Here is a 17,125-nt window from a genome sequence, read left to right on the forward strand (position 1 = left end):
CCAAGCCACCTCATCAGCATAAATTCAGATTTGGTTGCAAGGGGCTTATATGAATAACAAAAAATACTCCTTTCAGCTCTATCACTCAGGAAGCTACAAGGATTTTAGGAGCTCTGTGCCAGGAACCAGTGACAAAGACCAAATATGTACTTCTTTTCTTTCTTTTCTTTCTTTCTTTCCTTTTTTTTTTCTTTTCTTTTCTTTCTTTTCTTTTCTTTTTTTGTATTTCTTATTATATCACAACATTACAGTGACAAAGGAATTAGACACCTGAAGGACAGGTGTTCTGGGTGTTCCTTTAAGTCACACAGTCTCTCACATGTATCCACAAAACAATCTGGTTTGCAGAAACTGTCTGCGGATGGATTGTCAGGCATGCCTGAGAAGCAGGGCGACTCTTCTACTGAGAGTCATCCTCTCCTCTGGGGTCTTCTGTGGCTCCATTTCCTCAGGAAGTTCACCTTGATTCTGAGAAGGGCCAGGGTACAAGGGGCAAGAGGCTGTGCACAGCAGACAGTCTGAGCTTTCTTTCTAGGTCACTACCAATGCCCCGCTGACCTTCGTGCATGCTCTGTTCTCTGGCTCTGGCCCACATCCACATTCTCCCCTCAGCCCAGTGTCTCTATAGGCTCAGAACTGGGGAGCACCCCTCATCCTCTCAGACATTCCTGACTGAGCTCAGTGCCCCCAAATGGTGGGAAAAGCTTGCTTTCTAAATCTCTCTCACCCAGCAGACACCAGATAACAACTCGCCACCAGGCCAAGCAACCAAGCAAATCCTCCTGATGAATTTTAGTTGAAATCAAGCACCGAGAATGGCCACCCCAGTAGATGAGGCAAAACTGGAAGACCTCTTCCCTTACCAAGCACTTGCACAGGGCTCACATTGGCACGGCACGTTTCCCACTTGAGTTATAACAGAATATGGTCTTCCCGGGAGAGTTTTTGTCCCTGCTGGCATACAGGGAGATAAGGGTGTGAACGAGAAGGCACTAAAGCCAACTGCAGAGTCCTGTGGAGAAGGACATGCTGTTTTGCGATTGATTGATCTCAGTGCCCCAATACCTGGTGTTTAACCTGTACCACACACAGTGTACGTCTCTGCAGCACAGGGTGGAGGGGGCATCCAGGCCCTGACCCTGAGGCCACCTACCTTCCTATTAGGAACTCAGGCCCCTGTTTAAATATTTATTGGGCACTTACTATATGCTGGCCCTGTGGATTCAGCCTCATTCAGATGGAAGAGGCCCCTGTCCTCAAGGTTCTCACAGCCTCCGCCCTGTAGCATTAGCTCTGAGAGGTCATGAAGCAAGAACAGGGTTGACCAGGCTGGATGCCAGAAGCAGTTTAGGTAGAACTCCAGAACTCCAGAACTCCATCCCTGAGTGAAGGGAGAAAGAACTCAGGACAGGATAGGGTAGGGCCAGATACAGGAAGAAGAAGCCAACACCTCAGCCAAAAGCAAACGGATGTGTGTAGGGGGGTATATGTGTGAGTGATATGTGTGGTGTGTGTGTGGGTGTGTGTGTGTGAATCCTGGACAGGTTCAGTGGGTGGTCAAGGCTGGCTGAGTGCCAAGAAGGTCTAAAGAAAGTCAAGTGCCCCACCAGGGCCTCTCCTGAAGGCTTGATGCACTGCTCTTGGTCTTCGCAGGGCAGCTCCTACACCAGCCTTGGGTGCAAGGTCCAGCAGCGTGGCTGGGAGCAAAGGCTAGGCTTTCAGGGAAAGAGTGAGGAGTACACAAGTGAGCAGAGAAGTTCAGAAGGTGGGCCTAAGAGGTGGAAGGAGAGGAGTAGCCCAAGTTAGCATAGTGACAGTAGGGACGGCTGGGTGGCTCAGTCGGTTAAGCATCTGCCTTCAGCTCAGGTCATGATCTCCAAATCCTGGGATCGAGTCCCACATCAGGCTCCCTGCTCAGTAGGGAGTCTACTTCTCCCTTTCCCTCTCCCTCTGCCTCTCCCCACTGCTCGTAATCTCTCTCTCAAATAAATAAATAAAATCTTAAAAAAAAAAAAAACAGTAAAGGACAGGGCCACGCTGTGAGTCAACAATGCAAGCAGCACACTCCAGTCAGGACTGTGGACCATGGCTGCATCTCCCACACATTTTCAGCTGAGATGCATGAGAACCAGAAACCCTTAGTTCTTACAGCTGGCCTCCAGCTCTGCTTTTCACTCACCACTTGTCTCCTAACCACCTTCCCCAGACTTTGGCCTTCTTGGCTGTGTCACCTGTGTCCAATTAGAGCTTGCCTTGTGAACTCCACGTCAGACTTGGACTTCCTTGGCCTGACTCCTGGGTAGCCCCACATTCAGATGCCCTCCTCATCCTCCAGCTATTATGGCTCCTATCTGATACTACTCTGACCCCCACCCCACACCCACCTGCTAAACTACCAGATTAGCTGGTCGTACCCCACAGGGCTTTCCCTGACCCAACTGATGGGGGCTGGTCCAGACAGATCAAGGAGGGTTTAGCTCTAGGGAAGAGAGCAAGGTACAGGGATTTTTCGTAAGAAAGTAGGGGTCACTCAGGAGCTGGATGGGGAGGGGGACCAAGGACACCTGGGCAGGCATGAGCTGGAGGCAGGTCCAGCTCAAGATTCAAGAGACAGGGTTGAGGGGGCGGTCATAACTGAATCTGGGAAGCCTCCTAGAGAGCAGAGTCCAGAGTCACTAAGAGAAGCTTAAGGCCAGAAATCTGAGCTACTGCAGGGAACTCTCCTGGGGACCACTATCAAATTAGGCATCTTTCTCATCTGGGCTTACTGTGTTCTTGTCCCAAGGCATCTCAGAGATACTGATGGGTCAGGCAAAGCAAGCCAGATAGATGGGACAGGCCAGCAGAAAGAAGAGCCACAGTGACCAAGACAGCTCCACCCTTGGAGTAAAGCAGCAGCCTGCTGGGTGCTTGGTAGACAGTGCTAGCTCACTCATCTTGCAGCCCAAGCTAAATTCTCCCCAGGGCATGGCACTCCATGGGTATAGCACTGCAGAAGGTTTTCTTACTTCCTGCAGACCACAAAGATACAGTTAGTCAGTCTTGCCTTGGGGAATTTCAGGTTAACTGCTCCCATCTGTTCATCATTCAAAATCTGGAGCAGAGTTGGGATAAGACATGAGATACATATATCGATTCTGGATCCCAGGATCTTAAACATCAAAGAGTTAATTCAGTTTTGGAAACACGTTATCATCAACTCCCAAGAAGAATGTGGCTCCAAGGCTCCTAATGAACGAGAATGGCACCACAACGCCGACACCCGCCAGTCCCACAAGTGCCATCTCCAGCCATCTGCAGCTGCACGGCACACACTAACCAGGGCGAAGGCAGTGGGCAGCCTGGCACTGAGCGAGGCTCTGGCACAGTCTGCTGCAGGATCCTAGGCAGACAACTTCTCTCCTGGTCTCAGTTCTGGATCTATAACACCCTTCTGCCCTATGTCAGGCTACCTGGGGGATCCTGCCCATGGAGCATGACTCCTTCTGCATGGGCTGAGCTCTGGGCCATTCATCTTCCCCCATTAGAGAAACTGAACTTCCTCTAAACCTCTGTGGCTCGTGGAAGACTCAGCCAACACAGAGTACTCAGAGGCCTTCCTCTGAAAGCAGCCAATTCTATCCACGTGGCCCTGAAAGACCAAGGACAGCTAGCTGAGAGAACAGAGAAAGGAGAACCAGACCAGAGGCACATGTGCCCTCAGAGAACACTCAGTTTCTTCCCCCAGACCGCAGGGCTCAGCACTATCAGATGCCCTGCTATTGTTCTTGAGAGGGACAGAGGAATTCGAACTGGATAGCTTCTCCACTCTGTGGCCTTGGCTAAGTAACTGCCCTGCTGTGCCTCGGTTTCCCCACCTGCAAGTCGCTTGGCTGTGACGATTAAATAAGGTTATGTGTTAAACAAGTGTCACATAACAAACACCCCAGAAATATAACTTGCTTTCCTTGTAACCACACCGCCACCTTCCCTCAGGCAGGGCAAGCAAGCTGCTCTGTTGCTCTTCCTTTACCATAAGACAAATTCAGAATCTGCCCCCCAGGTTCTGGGTGAATCAGTTAATTAAATGACTGCAAAAGTGTGTAGCTACATTATGAATAAACAAAAATGTGGATGTTCCCTGTTGCTTCCTTAACTTTTTTTTTTAACAAACTTTACTAGTAGATGTACAGATCCCAGTATTTTGGAAAATTTCAGTGGATAGGGATAGCAAAAAACTATGTTAGCCCAAATAACTTTTAAAAAGAAGAAGAGGGGCTCCTATGTGGCTCAGTCAGTTAAGTGTCCAACTCTTGACTTCAGCTCAGATCGTGATCTCAGTCTTGAGATCAAGCCCTGCACTGGCTCCTCTGTGCTCAACACAGAGGCTGCTTGAGATTCTCTCTCCCTCTCCCACTCCCCTCCCCCTGTTTGAGTGTTGAGTGCTCATAATCTCTCTCTCTCAAATAAATAAATAAATAAATAAATAAATAAATAAATAAATAAAATCTTTTATAAGAGGAAGAAGAAGGAGGAGGAGGAGGGGGAGAAGGAGAAGAAAAAGAAGAAACAAAACTGACACCAAATTTATTTTTAGAAATGCCTTTTCTGGGGACCAATATTTTAAAACAGCAAGAATTGTCACACACACACACACACACACACAGGATTTTTCCTACAAAGCCTTTAGCTATGTAATCTCAGGAAATCCTAGAACTCTTCAAATTTTCCATTCTGACCCAAATCCAATTTTAGTTCACTTTGAGAGTGCCTTCTACTGATACTGAACAGAATATGAAATTAATTTTCTATTCTCAATATTTGTTGAGAAAACAGTCTTACAATTTTAAAATCAAATTTGTTCAGAAATATTTCAAAACTAGCTTTTACACTATTTCTTATCACACCTTATTATTTTTTTGGTTGGAGTATAGTTCTATTACTCAAAATTGTCTTACTTTCACTGGTGATTATCATTTGTATCTCACAAGATTAGACAAAGAGCCACACATTGGGTTAGCCTAATAGAGCTGTAGCTGGCGTAGTCTCCAGAGGGAGTTTCTATCCTTTTCCATCGAATAGTTTTAAGTATTATTTTGGTACCTGAAGGCTTAACCATAGTGAACAAAAATACTCTTACATTATTAAAACAAACAGAACCAAGAGAAGAATTAGGTTAAGTGGCTGAAGCCACTGGGGACAAAAGAAAGAATGCAGGCTCCAAACAGACACAAACTTAACAATTTGGGGATCTCTTTGCAAAAACATGACACCTGTGCCAATAAAACTCAACACACTCACAGTGGGTTCTCTCCAGCTAATCCAGAATATGGCAGGCAAGGGGGTCTAGGCACCTGGGCCTGAGAGGTGTGGCCTGTGGGGCTGGCTTCAGGGACAAGCAACCAGTGCAGTTGTACTGGGCCCTGAACTGAGGATTTAATGCTCTATTATGGCCACCTCAAAGTCCTTAATAATTTTATATTTGAGTTGATGTCTTGCAAACGAAGTCTGATGGGACAACAGAGCATGCACCAAGGGCTGGGTACCTCGATTCCCCCAGGGCCACCCTCCCTGGGACAGGTTCTCTGCTGTTGGCCTACCACCCTTATCCTGTGGCCACACCAGCCCTGGAAGTGAGGGTCATGGTTGGGTGTGTGTACCACACTGCACCGTAGGGCCCCAGGCACTGTGAGGGGCTGCACATGTAACTGTGACCAACCCTTGTGCCTGAGGAAGTACAACATTAAACAATGAATTAAAAACACTACTACAGGTCAAGAGAAAGAAATTGCAGGGGGAGAAAAAGGGTTTTTCCTGCATTTTAAGCAAGGGGCCCCAATTCCCGCAAATTATGTAACTAGCTCTGGCAACAGGCACTTACAGGAGAAAGTTCCAATTCTGGAAAATGTGGAAATAGCTTCAGTGTGGAGCATGGGGACTTATCCCAGCAGGTCTTAAGCAAGAAGACTGCCAAACAGCACTGAGGGCCCAGGCAAGGCTGGAAAGCAGACACTGGGGTCTGGTATGGTATCCACATAGCCATGCGGGGTGTTCAAGCAGCAGGTAGCTGCCTGGGAGCAAAGAGCTAGATTGGGCCAGGTGGGGCTTTCATCTTTACCTTTGGTTTAAAATGTCGCGAACTATTATGCAAGCCAGTGGGAGTGCACATTGGTACAACCTTTGGGAAGCAGCTTCGCATCCACTAGTAAAGTCCAAGATGCACACACACTCTAGAGAAATTCTGCATGTATGCACAGGGGACCATTATGAGAGTGTTACAGAGCATTGTGGGAAATATGGAAAAAAAACTAGGAATAAGCTTAATGTTTACTAGGAGAATAGATACGGTAGTACATCCACATGGTGGAATACTATAGAGCAACGAAGACAAATGAAATAGAGCTACATGTGTCAACATAGAAGACTCTGGACTGTAACATGAAGCAGCCCTGTGGGCCTAAGGCCTTCATGTGTGTCCACTCTATGTCCTCTAGTTGGCTAAATCCTGGAGCAGGGAAGGGGACGGCTTCCCATGGTTGAATATCAGTTACCTCTAAGACTTACCTCATCCAATCCACGAAGGGTCCAATGGCAAATTTCCATCATTAGAAATTTATTCCTTGGTGTCAAGGCTATGTGCTGTGTTAGAGATCAAAGAGACCTGATGGTTTCCGGCTCTACAGAACTCTGCTGGGTAGCCACTGGCCACAGCCCAAATCCCTTGTCACTAAAAAGCTCATGGGAGGAAGCCGAGGTAGAAAGGCTGAGAAGCTGGGTCAAGGACAGAATTTCAGGGCATACTAGTATTAAAGGATTGGTTAGATGAAGAGAGGTCAGAGGAAGCAGGTATAAAGTATCAGGGGACAAGAAATGCCAAAGAAACAAGAGTTTTAAGGCGGACTTATAGAAACTGATCACATGTCACAGAGGTCGGTCAGTTCTGGTGAAAAGACGTCATTTAATTACTCGACAGTTAAGAAGCTGCTAGTGAACTTAGCAAGGGCAATTTTGGTAGAATGATGGGGGCGGAACCCAGACTTGGTGGGAAATGAAAGAAGCTGAGGAAATGGAGACACAAAATGTAGGCTACCTTCAAAAAGTTTGTTTATAAAGGGCAGGGTGGAAACTGCCAGGGAAGAGAAAGTGAAGGTAAGGGCCTATGTCTGGGATGGGAAAGGATTATGCTTACAAGGTGAAGGAAAGGAAGCAGACACAGATGAAAGATTAAAGAATCAGAGAAAGAAGATAAAGTATTGTACTGGATCCTGGAAGAGGCAAGAGAGGGTGGGAGGGGGGCGCCTAGGAGGATTGTCTTAGAAATGCCATGTGAATCCTTTTAGAAGCAAGGAAGAGAGGAACTGAGAACCTGATAGGCTTCACTGTCCTGGCGCAGTAGAAGTTAAGGTCATTGGTGATAAAGACAGTGGTGGGGTAGACAATTTGTGGAGAGCTGGACAAGCAGGAACCAGCCACCATGGGGAATGGGATTAGCGTCTGACCAGGTATGAATAAAAGGAGTGGCAAAGAGCTAGCTGAGTTAGAAACCACATCTCTGTGGTGGTGCTAATTTTCTTTGTTCCAGTAGAGCTTAACAGCTCTGAAGTCCTGCAGACAAGATGGGAGACTAGATTATTCCAGGCTGGGGTAGGCAGAGAGGGTACAGCTGAACATGGGGCTTAAGGACATGAATGCTAGGTAGATACAGCAGCTCTGTGAACAGCTGGGGTTGGCAGACAAAAGAGCCTTTTCCAGTTTTCTTTCCTTTCTTTTTTTTTTTTTTAAGATTTTATTCTTTCTTTTTTTTAAGATTTTATTCTTAAGTAATCTCTACACCCAATGTGGGGCTCAAACTCACAATCCCAAGATCAAGAGTTGCATGCTTTGCCGACTGAGCCAGCCAGGCAGCCCTCCAGTTTTCTTTTATAGAAGAGAAAATAGTCTGTTGTAACTTAAAAGATAGTAAATAGAAAAGCCATCCAAACGACTGGAGTTGATGTTTTCAACACTGAAGTAACAATCCACACCCCACCTTGCTTCTGCTCCAGCGACCAGAGTCAAATGCCTCTCTGGGAACATAACCTTGCCAGCCCACATCTTTTGGCCTTATGACCACCCCCACAAACTCAGAGGTAACATCGGGATGAGATTTTTTTTTTTTTAAGATTTTATTTATTTATTTGACAGAGAGAGAGACAGTGAGAGAGGGAACACAGCAGGGCGAGTGGGAGAGGGAGAAGCAGGCTTCCCGCTGAGCAGGGAGCCCGATGCGGGGCTCGATCCCAGGACCCTGGGATCATGACCTGAGCTGAAGGCAGATGCTTAATGACTGAGCCACCCAGGTGCCCCGGGGATGAGATTCTTGTCTTTACTTCCCACCCCTGTGCAGGTGACTGGTGTCCAAGGTGCTTAGAAAGATAAGTTTATAAGTTTCTAAAATGCAGTAATTTGGCCAACTTGATAAACTATTATTGGATAAGTGGGATGGACACTATTATGTCTAGTCATTGCTTTTTGAATAGAAACCATGCTGCGGAGCAATGCAGAAGTTTTATCACCCTTAAACATCTTTAAGCAATTTTACCCATTTTTCGGAATTTAGAGATAGGGTCTACTTTTTGTGCTTTATAAATTTTAACTCATTTTCAGCTAGTTATTCCTGCTCTGCACTGTTTATACTGATAATAAGTCAGAATTCCTTAAATATCCAACAATAGGATTTGTTTCTAGTTCCTTTTTTTTCTTATAAGGAAAATAATGCTCATTAATGCCAGAAAAATTTAGAACTACAGATAGGCAAAAGGAGACCTGGAGGCTAGTTAATATGCAAGAACATGTCTTCCAGCTCCTTCTCTAATCTGTATACAGTGGGTTCACACTGTATTTACTTTCTCTCAACCACCTATAATTGTCTTAAGGAATCCAGCTCTCAGGGCTCAAGTGCCCTATCCACCTGACACATACTTGCCTGCCCTGTGCCTTAGGGAAGGAGTTTTGGAAGAAAGAGCAGAGGGTGCCATCCATGAGCTTAACCTAAGGAGAAGAAAGACACCATGGGCTCTCCCTTTCCTGGAAGGTGAAATGGCCACATCAGCTTCAGGGACCACAATGCCCTCACTGAATAATCATGTTAACAACCACCCCTGGACATCTGTGAATAATCTGGAACCTTGTAATTTGTGCTTTTGGAGAGTTCCACAAAGCCATGATGGATCCCTCAACCAGGGACACGCAACTCATGGCTGAGTGGAGACAGTGAAACTTGAACCTGAGCCATAACAAAGTAGGAACAAAGTTCAAAAGATTAAATGAGCTAAAAATGCCAACCACCACCCTGAATGGTTGTTATCCTGGAATAACATAGCAAGTAAGCCCTTCTCCTCATGGAACATTTCAGTGTACTCCCACTTGGCTTGTTCAGGAATGAGGAGATGTGCTCCAGTCTCCCAGAGATACTGCCGCCTTCTGCCCACAGTCAAGTCCTGTGACCCCTGCTCTTCCAGCCCTCAGTACATCCCGGAACACAGAACATGGGAGCTTCTTTCATGCCCCCAGGACAGAGCAGTGGGCCACATTCCCCATGAAATCTCTAAGAAATTGATGGGTAAACTAGCTTCAGGGGGGGCTGCATGGTGTATGGAGAGAGCAGAGGCCCAGCCAGACACACCAGGATTTTCATCTTGGTTTTGCTAGATTCCAAACCTTAAGAAAGCTATCTAATTTCTCTGATGCTCCAATTATTTGCCTATAATTTAGGGTTTCTTGGAAGGTCATGAGGATTAAACTGAGACTCTGTAGGTAAAATACCTGGCACCTTATCTGGCATATGGGTGGTACCCAGTAGAGTATTAATTTCTTTACCTCTCCGCCCAGGAGTCCCCTCATGCCTTTTCAGACTTGCCACAACCTGAGCAAGAGCATTCTGGATGTCAAGGTGAACAACATTCATTCATTCAACTAACATTTACACAAAGTGCCTGTATACCTAACACCGGAACATCAACTTCATTTAAAGATATTTAAAATATTATTTTAATACTAAGACAAATATAATGGAAGAGAATGCAAAATTTGTAAAAAAAAATTTAAAGAAAAATATAAGCCATTTGGTCCATGCCCCAGACCTCCTAGGGATCCCAAGGGCAGCTTGAAGATGCTAACATGCCCAAGGACCTGCCCTCAGGTCTGATTCACACATCTCCACCTTTTCCTGCAGTGAGTCATAAACCAGAAGTGACAGGGCCCCTCCCTAGCAAATCAGTATAGAAGAAAACTGGTCCAGAAGACAAACCAAACAATTACACATTGAGTCCTCATGCTCAGCACCCTCATCGTCCCCCCAGAGCCTTGCTTGCACAATCTGTCTTTCTGACTTTCAAGTCACCCCAAGGCGGACTCTCCCAAGATTATCTTCAATTCTCAGGAAAAGACACTCCTGTTTCTAGGAAAACTTTGTGAAATTTTTCACATCTGGGATGTTCAACCAGGTCAAAGTTGTTTTCTTACTCCCTCCTATTCTAGCCTTCTCCTACTTCTCAGGTCACCTTCTAAGGTCAGATTCTAGGATGTGACCTGGGGGTGACCCTATCCATTTGTTAACTGTGTCTTGCTGGACTCACATCTGTTGCTGCTCTTAGCACAGATTAACCTGGGCTGGGAACCAGATCTCCTAATCAGAAAAATGTAGCCCCTTCCCTGAACCAATAGCCATGTTAACTGATTTCAGTATTTGATATAAACAAAGAAACGGTAACGGTGATCACTTCTGAGGGATAGAACTGTAAGTGCTTTCTATGTTCATCATTTTGCTTACCCATATGTTTTCATTTTTAACAGTGAGCATGTATTATTTGTGTAACAATGAGAAAAATGTAAGGACTGCCAATCCTCTCATTTAGCTCTTTCTTAATGATTTCACTTTCTGAATTCAAGTTCAACATTCAAGACAGAAAGCCACACAATGTTTTTCCAAAAGATGGAAGATTAGAAATCCAATAATTCCTGCATATTGCCCTTTACCAAGCTGAACCAATTTCCAGTTTACCCTTAGGTTTACAAGAACAAATGAAATTGTTTTTGTTTTTTTTTTAAAGGAAATTTTTTTTTAAAGATTTTATTTATTTATTTGACAATGAGAGAGAGCACAAGCAGGGGGAGGGGCAGGCAGAGGGAGAGGGAGAAGCAGGCTCCCTGCTGAGCAGGGAGCCCGATGTGGGACCCTATCCCAGGACCCCGGGATCATGACCTGAGCCAAAGGCAGTTGCTTAACCAACTGAGCCACCCACGCGCCCCATGAAATTGTTTTTGAAGTAGGGTTATTTACCCAATGTACTTTACATATGGCTAAAGTTATCTTCTTATGAATCAAAATCACAACAACACTAGAAAAATTGCTGGTGATGTAATGGAAAAAGAAATTCAAAGCCATGGGCTTGGGAGATCACATTATTCTCTAAAACAACTTAGTAACCTGAGGAAGTGACACCAGGGGTAGAACTGTACTAGTAATTCATTTAACAAATATTTGAATATTTACTATGCTCCAGGCACAGTTCTAGGCACTGGGGATACAACAGGAAACAAAACTAGCAAAAATTCCCATCCTCATGAAGCCTGCCTTCCAGTCAGGGGGACAGAAGACTCCCATGCAGCAATACAATCCTTAGCACAGTATTGATACTATTTCTACTGTTTTGACTGTTTTCCTGCCATTTTCTTAGAGAAGAACTTTCTACCAAATCCTTTCTAAAGCTTGTGGCTAGGTTCATTATTTCTTGCCATGACCTTGCCAGGAGTGGGAAAGACTGCATGCCAGTATTTTTGGAGTCAAAGTGACCAGAAAATTGGAGAGCTTCCCAGTCATAACCTTCCTACAGTGACTGTCTTAAGGAGTTAGCTGATACAAAATGGTTCAGATGTTCCCTGAAAAAGGAGCTGAAGTGCCCTCAGGTATGACTAGAGTAGAGAACTGAGCTAAAAGATTGGGAGACCAGGAGTTGCCATGGTGGGCTACTGGCATAAGCAGAAACAGAAATGGTCCTAACTTAGGGAAAAGCAGATTTTTAGTTCCATGTGAGGGAAAACTCTTTCTTTCTTTCTTTTTTTTTAAGATTTTATTTATTTATTTGACAGAGAGAGACACAGCGAGAGAGGGAACAAAAGCAGGGGGAGTGGGAAAGGGAGAAGCAGGCTTCCTGCTGAGCAGGGAGCCTGATGCGGGGCTCGATCCCCGGACCCTGGGATCATGACCTGAGCCAAAGGCAGACACTTATCGACTGAGCCACCCAGGCGGCCTGGGAAAACATTTTAATAGCCAGAGATGTTCCACAGTGGAATCGACTGAGGGAAGGGCAGTTCTCAGGTTCTGAGAGTAGATGGCTACCCCAGCTCTCTCACTTCCTGGCTGTGTGACCTTGGGCTAGTCCTATAACCTCTGTGGGCCTCAGTTTCCTTATCTGTAAAATGGGAATTAAAATGGTACCTAGCTCATGGGATTATGATGAAGATTAGTAAGAGAAAGTATGCAAAGTGCCAGGGTACTACCTGACACAGAATAACTTAGGCACTGAAAGCCTATGTAGATCAGATGATAAAGTTTAAGAACTTCTTTCTATTCTGTTTTTGTAGTGGATTTTATTTTATTTGTTTTTATATCAAAATATTATATATAGTCATATTTGGCAAGATTAAAATAGGTAGTTGTGATTTTAACATCACAAAATCAGTAGCTATAGCAGGGATAGAACCTACAGCTCCCCATGAGGATTCCTCTGAACAATGCTCAGTGCTACCCCATTTCGGATACGACCATAGCCCAGGCATAGTACATGACTCCTGACTGATCTTAACACATGATGATCTCCGTCCTTGCTGGAGGTGCACCAGGGTACTGGGCAAAGGCAGAGATCAGGCTAGCACCAGTGTTCACTGTACACTCGGATCAGGGAATGCCCTAAGGCAGGAGCACCATCCCCCACCCACACACCCAACAGGGCGGATTTGGGGGTCATCTGGAGCTCAAGACAGAAAGTCCCCAAGGAAGCTAATCTCAATGTCACAAAGCTCCCAAGGGTCTGACTACAGCAGCCGTGCCAGCCTCAACCCCACTCTGGGACACCAGGACTGATAAACTCAGATGGCAGCATGCAAGGCAGGACTTGGGAGGCACAGCCAGGCTGGGCTGGAAAGCCAAGCTATAGCTCAGTGGGATGAAGGGCAGCCGAAAGGTAGTATGTGCTCAAATCCTTCTTGTGATTCCAGGGGTGGGGAGCATATCCAAACAGGTTTCTTCTTCCACCCCAGTGAGGACACCCCAAGGGCAGCTGCACAACCCCAAGAGACCTGCTTTACAGGCTAGCTCCACCTTCTGGCCCTGGCTATTGGTAACGGTCCAAGGGTAGGAGAAAGCAAGCAGCCCGTCTACTTGATGTGTGTCCAGCAGGCAGGCCCTCTGGCAGCTTCCATCCCCATAACAACTGCCTCAGGGTCAGCGGTCAGCCTTTAACTGTTGAGCCAAGGTCTAGCCCACAAGTTCCTGCCATCATACCCTCCCACTGGCCAAATTTCCAGGCATGCCTAGACCAATCTGAACTCTCAGCAGGTACAGAGTTCAGGCCTACCTTCCCCACTCCCCTCACACTCACTACTTAAGAATCAAAATCCCAAACAATAATATCTTGCAGGTGTGTGGTGCTTAGCACTTTCCAATACACTTTTCATATCCTGAATGTATAGGTTAGGATTTTTAGTTGTAAGCAAAAGTTACTAACTTTAGCTGACGTGCACAGTAAAGGACATAAATTAAAAGATAGTGAGTAGCTGACAAAATCACCAAGAGGGAAGAAAATCAGACTTAGAAGCACACAGTCAGAAACAATGCCCTAAACCCCAATTCAACAGTAGTCTAAGAAGACATCATTATGACCACTGAGTCTGGAATTCCATCCCTGCCACCTACACCACAGACACCCTCATCCTGGGTGTGGCAGGAAAACTGCTGTCGCTGGAAACTGAGATTGTACCCATCAAATCACTAAAAAGGTTACAGAGCAGACCCTACTCCTTTGCCGTTACTGGCTTCCAATTCAAAATTGGTGAGGTGTGGCATGAGGAGGGGGCTTGTCTGACTGGAGGAGCCTGAGCCTCAAGCAGATGCTCATGCCCTAGCTGTAAAGGAAGATGGCTCTATCTCAAGCATAGGAAGGAGACTCAGCTGCCCGGCAACCAAAATGAGTGACAAATGTCCAACTTTGCATTATACTCAATCATCACATCAACACATAAAATTGTCAGAATGACTCTTATTATCCCAATTTTAGACAGCAGGAGTATGACCCAGGCAGCTTCTCTCCCAATATATTGATATAAAATAGGGAGAAAAGCAAAGTCTTGTTTTCAAGTTTAAAAGATCAACCATAGAAGTGTGAGGTAAGGAACTAGGTTTGGCTACAGGTCACTTAAAGTAGGTCTTTAAACTTCATATGAACCAGGTGAAGAGGCTGATGACATACCACTGCAGAGACTTAAGGGTGTAACAGTGCCTTGGCCCCTGGGCCTGCCAGACTTACCTGGGATTGAACATTCTAATCTGGCCACATATTTGCAGAGATGGGCAGCCAAGGTAGAGAGGTTCTGGAACATCTGGCGTGTGGGCTCTGCTTCATGGACAGAACTGGGGTCACGAGGGAGCCATTGGGACCCGTTGCCACCTCAACAACCGTAGAGCCTGGCAAAAACAAGATAGACTTCCCCATTAGGTTGTGAAGTCTCCAATTGCCAGGGATATGCAAACAGAGGCTGGAGAGCCATCTACCAAAAATTCTAGTCGAACTACATGATGAATGCAATCCCTTGCAACTCTAAGATGCTATGAGCCTCCAATGTGTGCTAAACATCAGGCATGATCCACAAGATAGGACAATGGCCCTCCAAGAGCCTCCTAGGGACCTAGTGAATTAACCAATGACAGGAAGAGAGAGAAAGAAAGAGAGAGAGAGAGAGAGAGAGAGAGAGAGAGAGAAAGAAAGAAAGAAAGAAAGAAAGAAAGAAAGAAAGAAAGAAAGAAAGAAAGAAAGAAAGAAAGGAAAGAAAGAAAGAAAGAAAGAAAGAAAGAAAGAAAGAAAGAAAGAAAGAAAGAAAGAAAGAAAGAAAGAAAGAAAGAAAGAAGAAAAGAAAAGAAAGATAGATGGGCACTTTTACTAGATATCAATTATATGCAAAAATAAAAAGAAGAATCATTTTATACTTTACGTTAGGCAAAACAGAAAGAAATGTCTAATGCTGGAGAGGCTGTGATAAAGCTGGAACATTCATCCTGGTGACTGGGTAAAATGGGTACCACTTTTTTGGAAATCAATGTGGCAAAGAGTATCAAAACACCAAAATTATTTTTAATCCTTCAATTCAATAACTGTTCACTTAGGAATTTACCTTAAGGAATAATTTAAAGGATAACTGCTATAAACTTGGAAATATTCATTACATCATTATTAATAATAAACAGTAAGCCTTAAATAGGGAGGAGATTAAGTATAGTATGGTTTTGATGGCATATTGGGCAGTCATTACAGATGGTGTTTATAAAGAATCTTTGCTCCTTGACAGCAAGTCCTGCATCCTGTTTACCACTATAGATCCAGTTCTGTCTGGAACACAAAAACAGCTCATTAGATATTTGTTGAATGAATGAGTGAATGAACAACTGAAAAATGAATTCAATCTTAGCAAGAGAAAATGCTTATTATGTTATGTTAAAAAAAAAAGCAGAACTCAAAGTTACATCTAAAACTATGATTTCCAGAATGTGAAAGATATGAAAAACTATATATATATATATATATATATATATACGTGTGTCCTACATGTAGACTATAATGTGGAAAAATAAAAAGATGTTAGGATTATATTACATACTAGGGATGATGTGTTATTCTTTTTTTTTTAAGATTTATTTATTTATTTGTTTGTCAGAGAGAAAGAGAGCACAGGCAGGGGGAGCGGCAGGCAGAGGGAGAAGCAGGCTCCCCGCCAAACAAGGAGCCCGATGCAGGACTCAATCCCAGGACCCTGGGATCATGACCTGAGCCAAAGGCAGACACTTAACTGACTGATCCACCCAGGTGTCCCAACATTGGGTTTTTTTAAGCAAAGATTACTCAATACAATTAACTGATTTTGTCATTTTTTCCTTTAAAAATTATGAAGATCATGTTTCTCAATTAACACTTAGGTGCACATTTCATATGCTATACCAACTCCCATAATTGTAAACTGAGCTGCTGTTTGGAAAATCCTAAAGTTGGCTGCTTATTTGACTTGTCTTACATAGCTCACATACAACACTCCTAAAGCATCATTCACAACCCAACATTACTGATAGGAGACCCTTGTGAAAGTCTGTGTGTGCTGGCAAGATTATCCAAAAAGCTAATAAAATCTTTGTAATCCTTTTCAAGGATGCAGAAAGGAAAATGGCTGCGTTTCAATTTCATGGCATTTCAAAGGCATGAATTAAGCTCTAAGCTCTACATTTGAAAAAAAAATCAACACAAGTTCTCTAATTTATGTTCTAAACTGAGAAAACAAATCGTTGCTAAGAAATGAAATTTGCAAAATTCTTAAACACATTTTCTAGTTGATATGCACATACTCAAATCTACAAACTCTACCAAAATATAAATTGCAGGAATCACTACATTGAACTTGGTTGATACAACTTCACCATGAAATCTGGAATTGTTTTTTGGTTTCATTAAGTTTATTCCTAGACATTCTGCATTTTAGGTATGGATAAAACTGATCATGTGTAGATGATGTTGAGATGATACTTCTACGAATGTGTATAAGAAAGCTCAGGGCTCTTATGAGGGTAAGAGGGCTTCTTCTTAGCTCCCCAACATCTTGATTTCTGTGACACTCATGTCAGAGGTCTCTGCACCCTATCCCTCTTCCTTACCATCTGTTAACTTCCCACTCACTACACAGTTTGACACAGGGCTACTGGAGTTCCTCTCTCCTTCAAAGCATCCATCTTTCTAGGAGACCTGCTGATGACCAACAAAATTGCCTTTCAGTGCTTTCCCATGACAATCCTCTGTCCACTCCAGCCACCCTGCCAGTGCCCTTGACTAGAGTTCCTCTACCTCTAATC

At 44.4% G+C, this 17,125-nt stretch overlaps 1 protein-coding gene across 1 annotated transcript in view; it reads right to left on the bottom strand.

The window, feature by feature from the left end:
• ZFP90 (ZFP90 zinc finger protein) overlaps positions 1-17,125 on the bottom strand; it is a 94,673-nt gene that overhangs the window by 73,086 nt on the left and 4,462 nt on the right. Inside the window, exon 2 of the mRNA XM_027618865.2 lies at positions 14,544-14,701. The gene's annotated coding sequence lies outside the window, so the exon portion shown is untranslated. The remainder of the gene's footprint in view (positions 1-14,543; positions 14,702-17,125) is intronic.

The sequence above is a fragment of the Zalophus californianus genome, chromosome 17, assembly GCF_009762305.2.
Source record: "Zalophus californianus isolate mZalCal1 chromosome 17, mZalCal1.pri.v2, whole genome shotgun sequence".
Lineage (NCBI taxonomy): Eukaryota > Metazoa > Chordata > Mammalia > Carnivora > Otariidae > Zalophus > Zalophus californianus.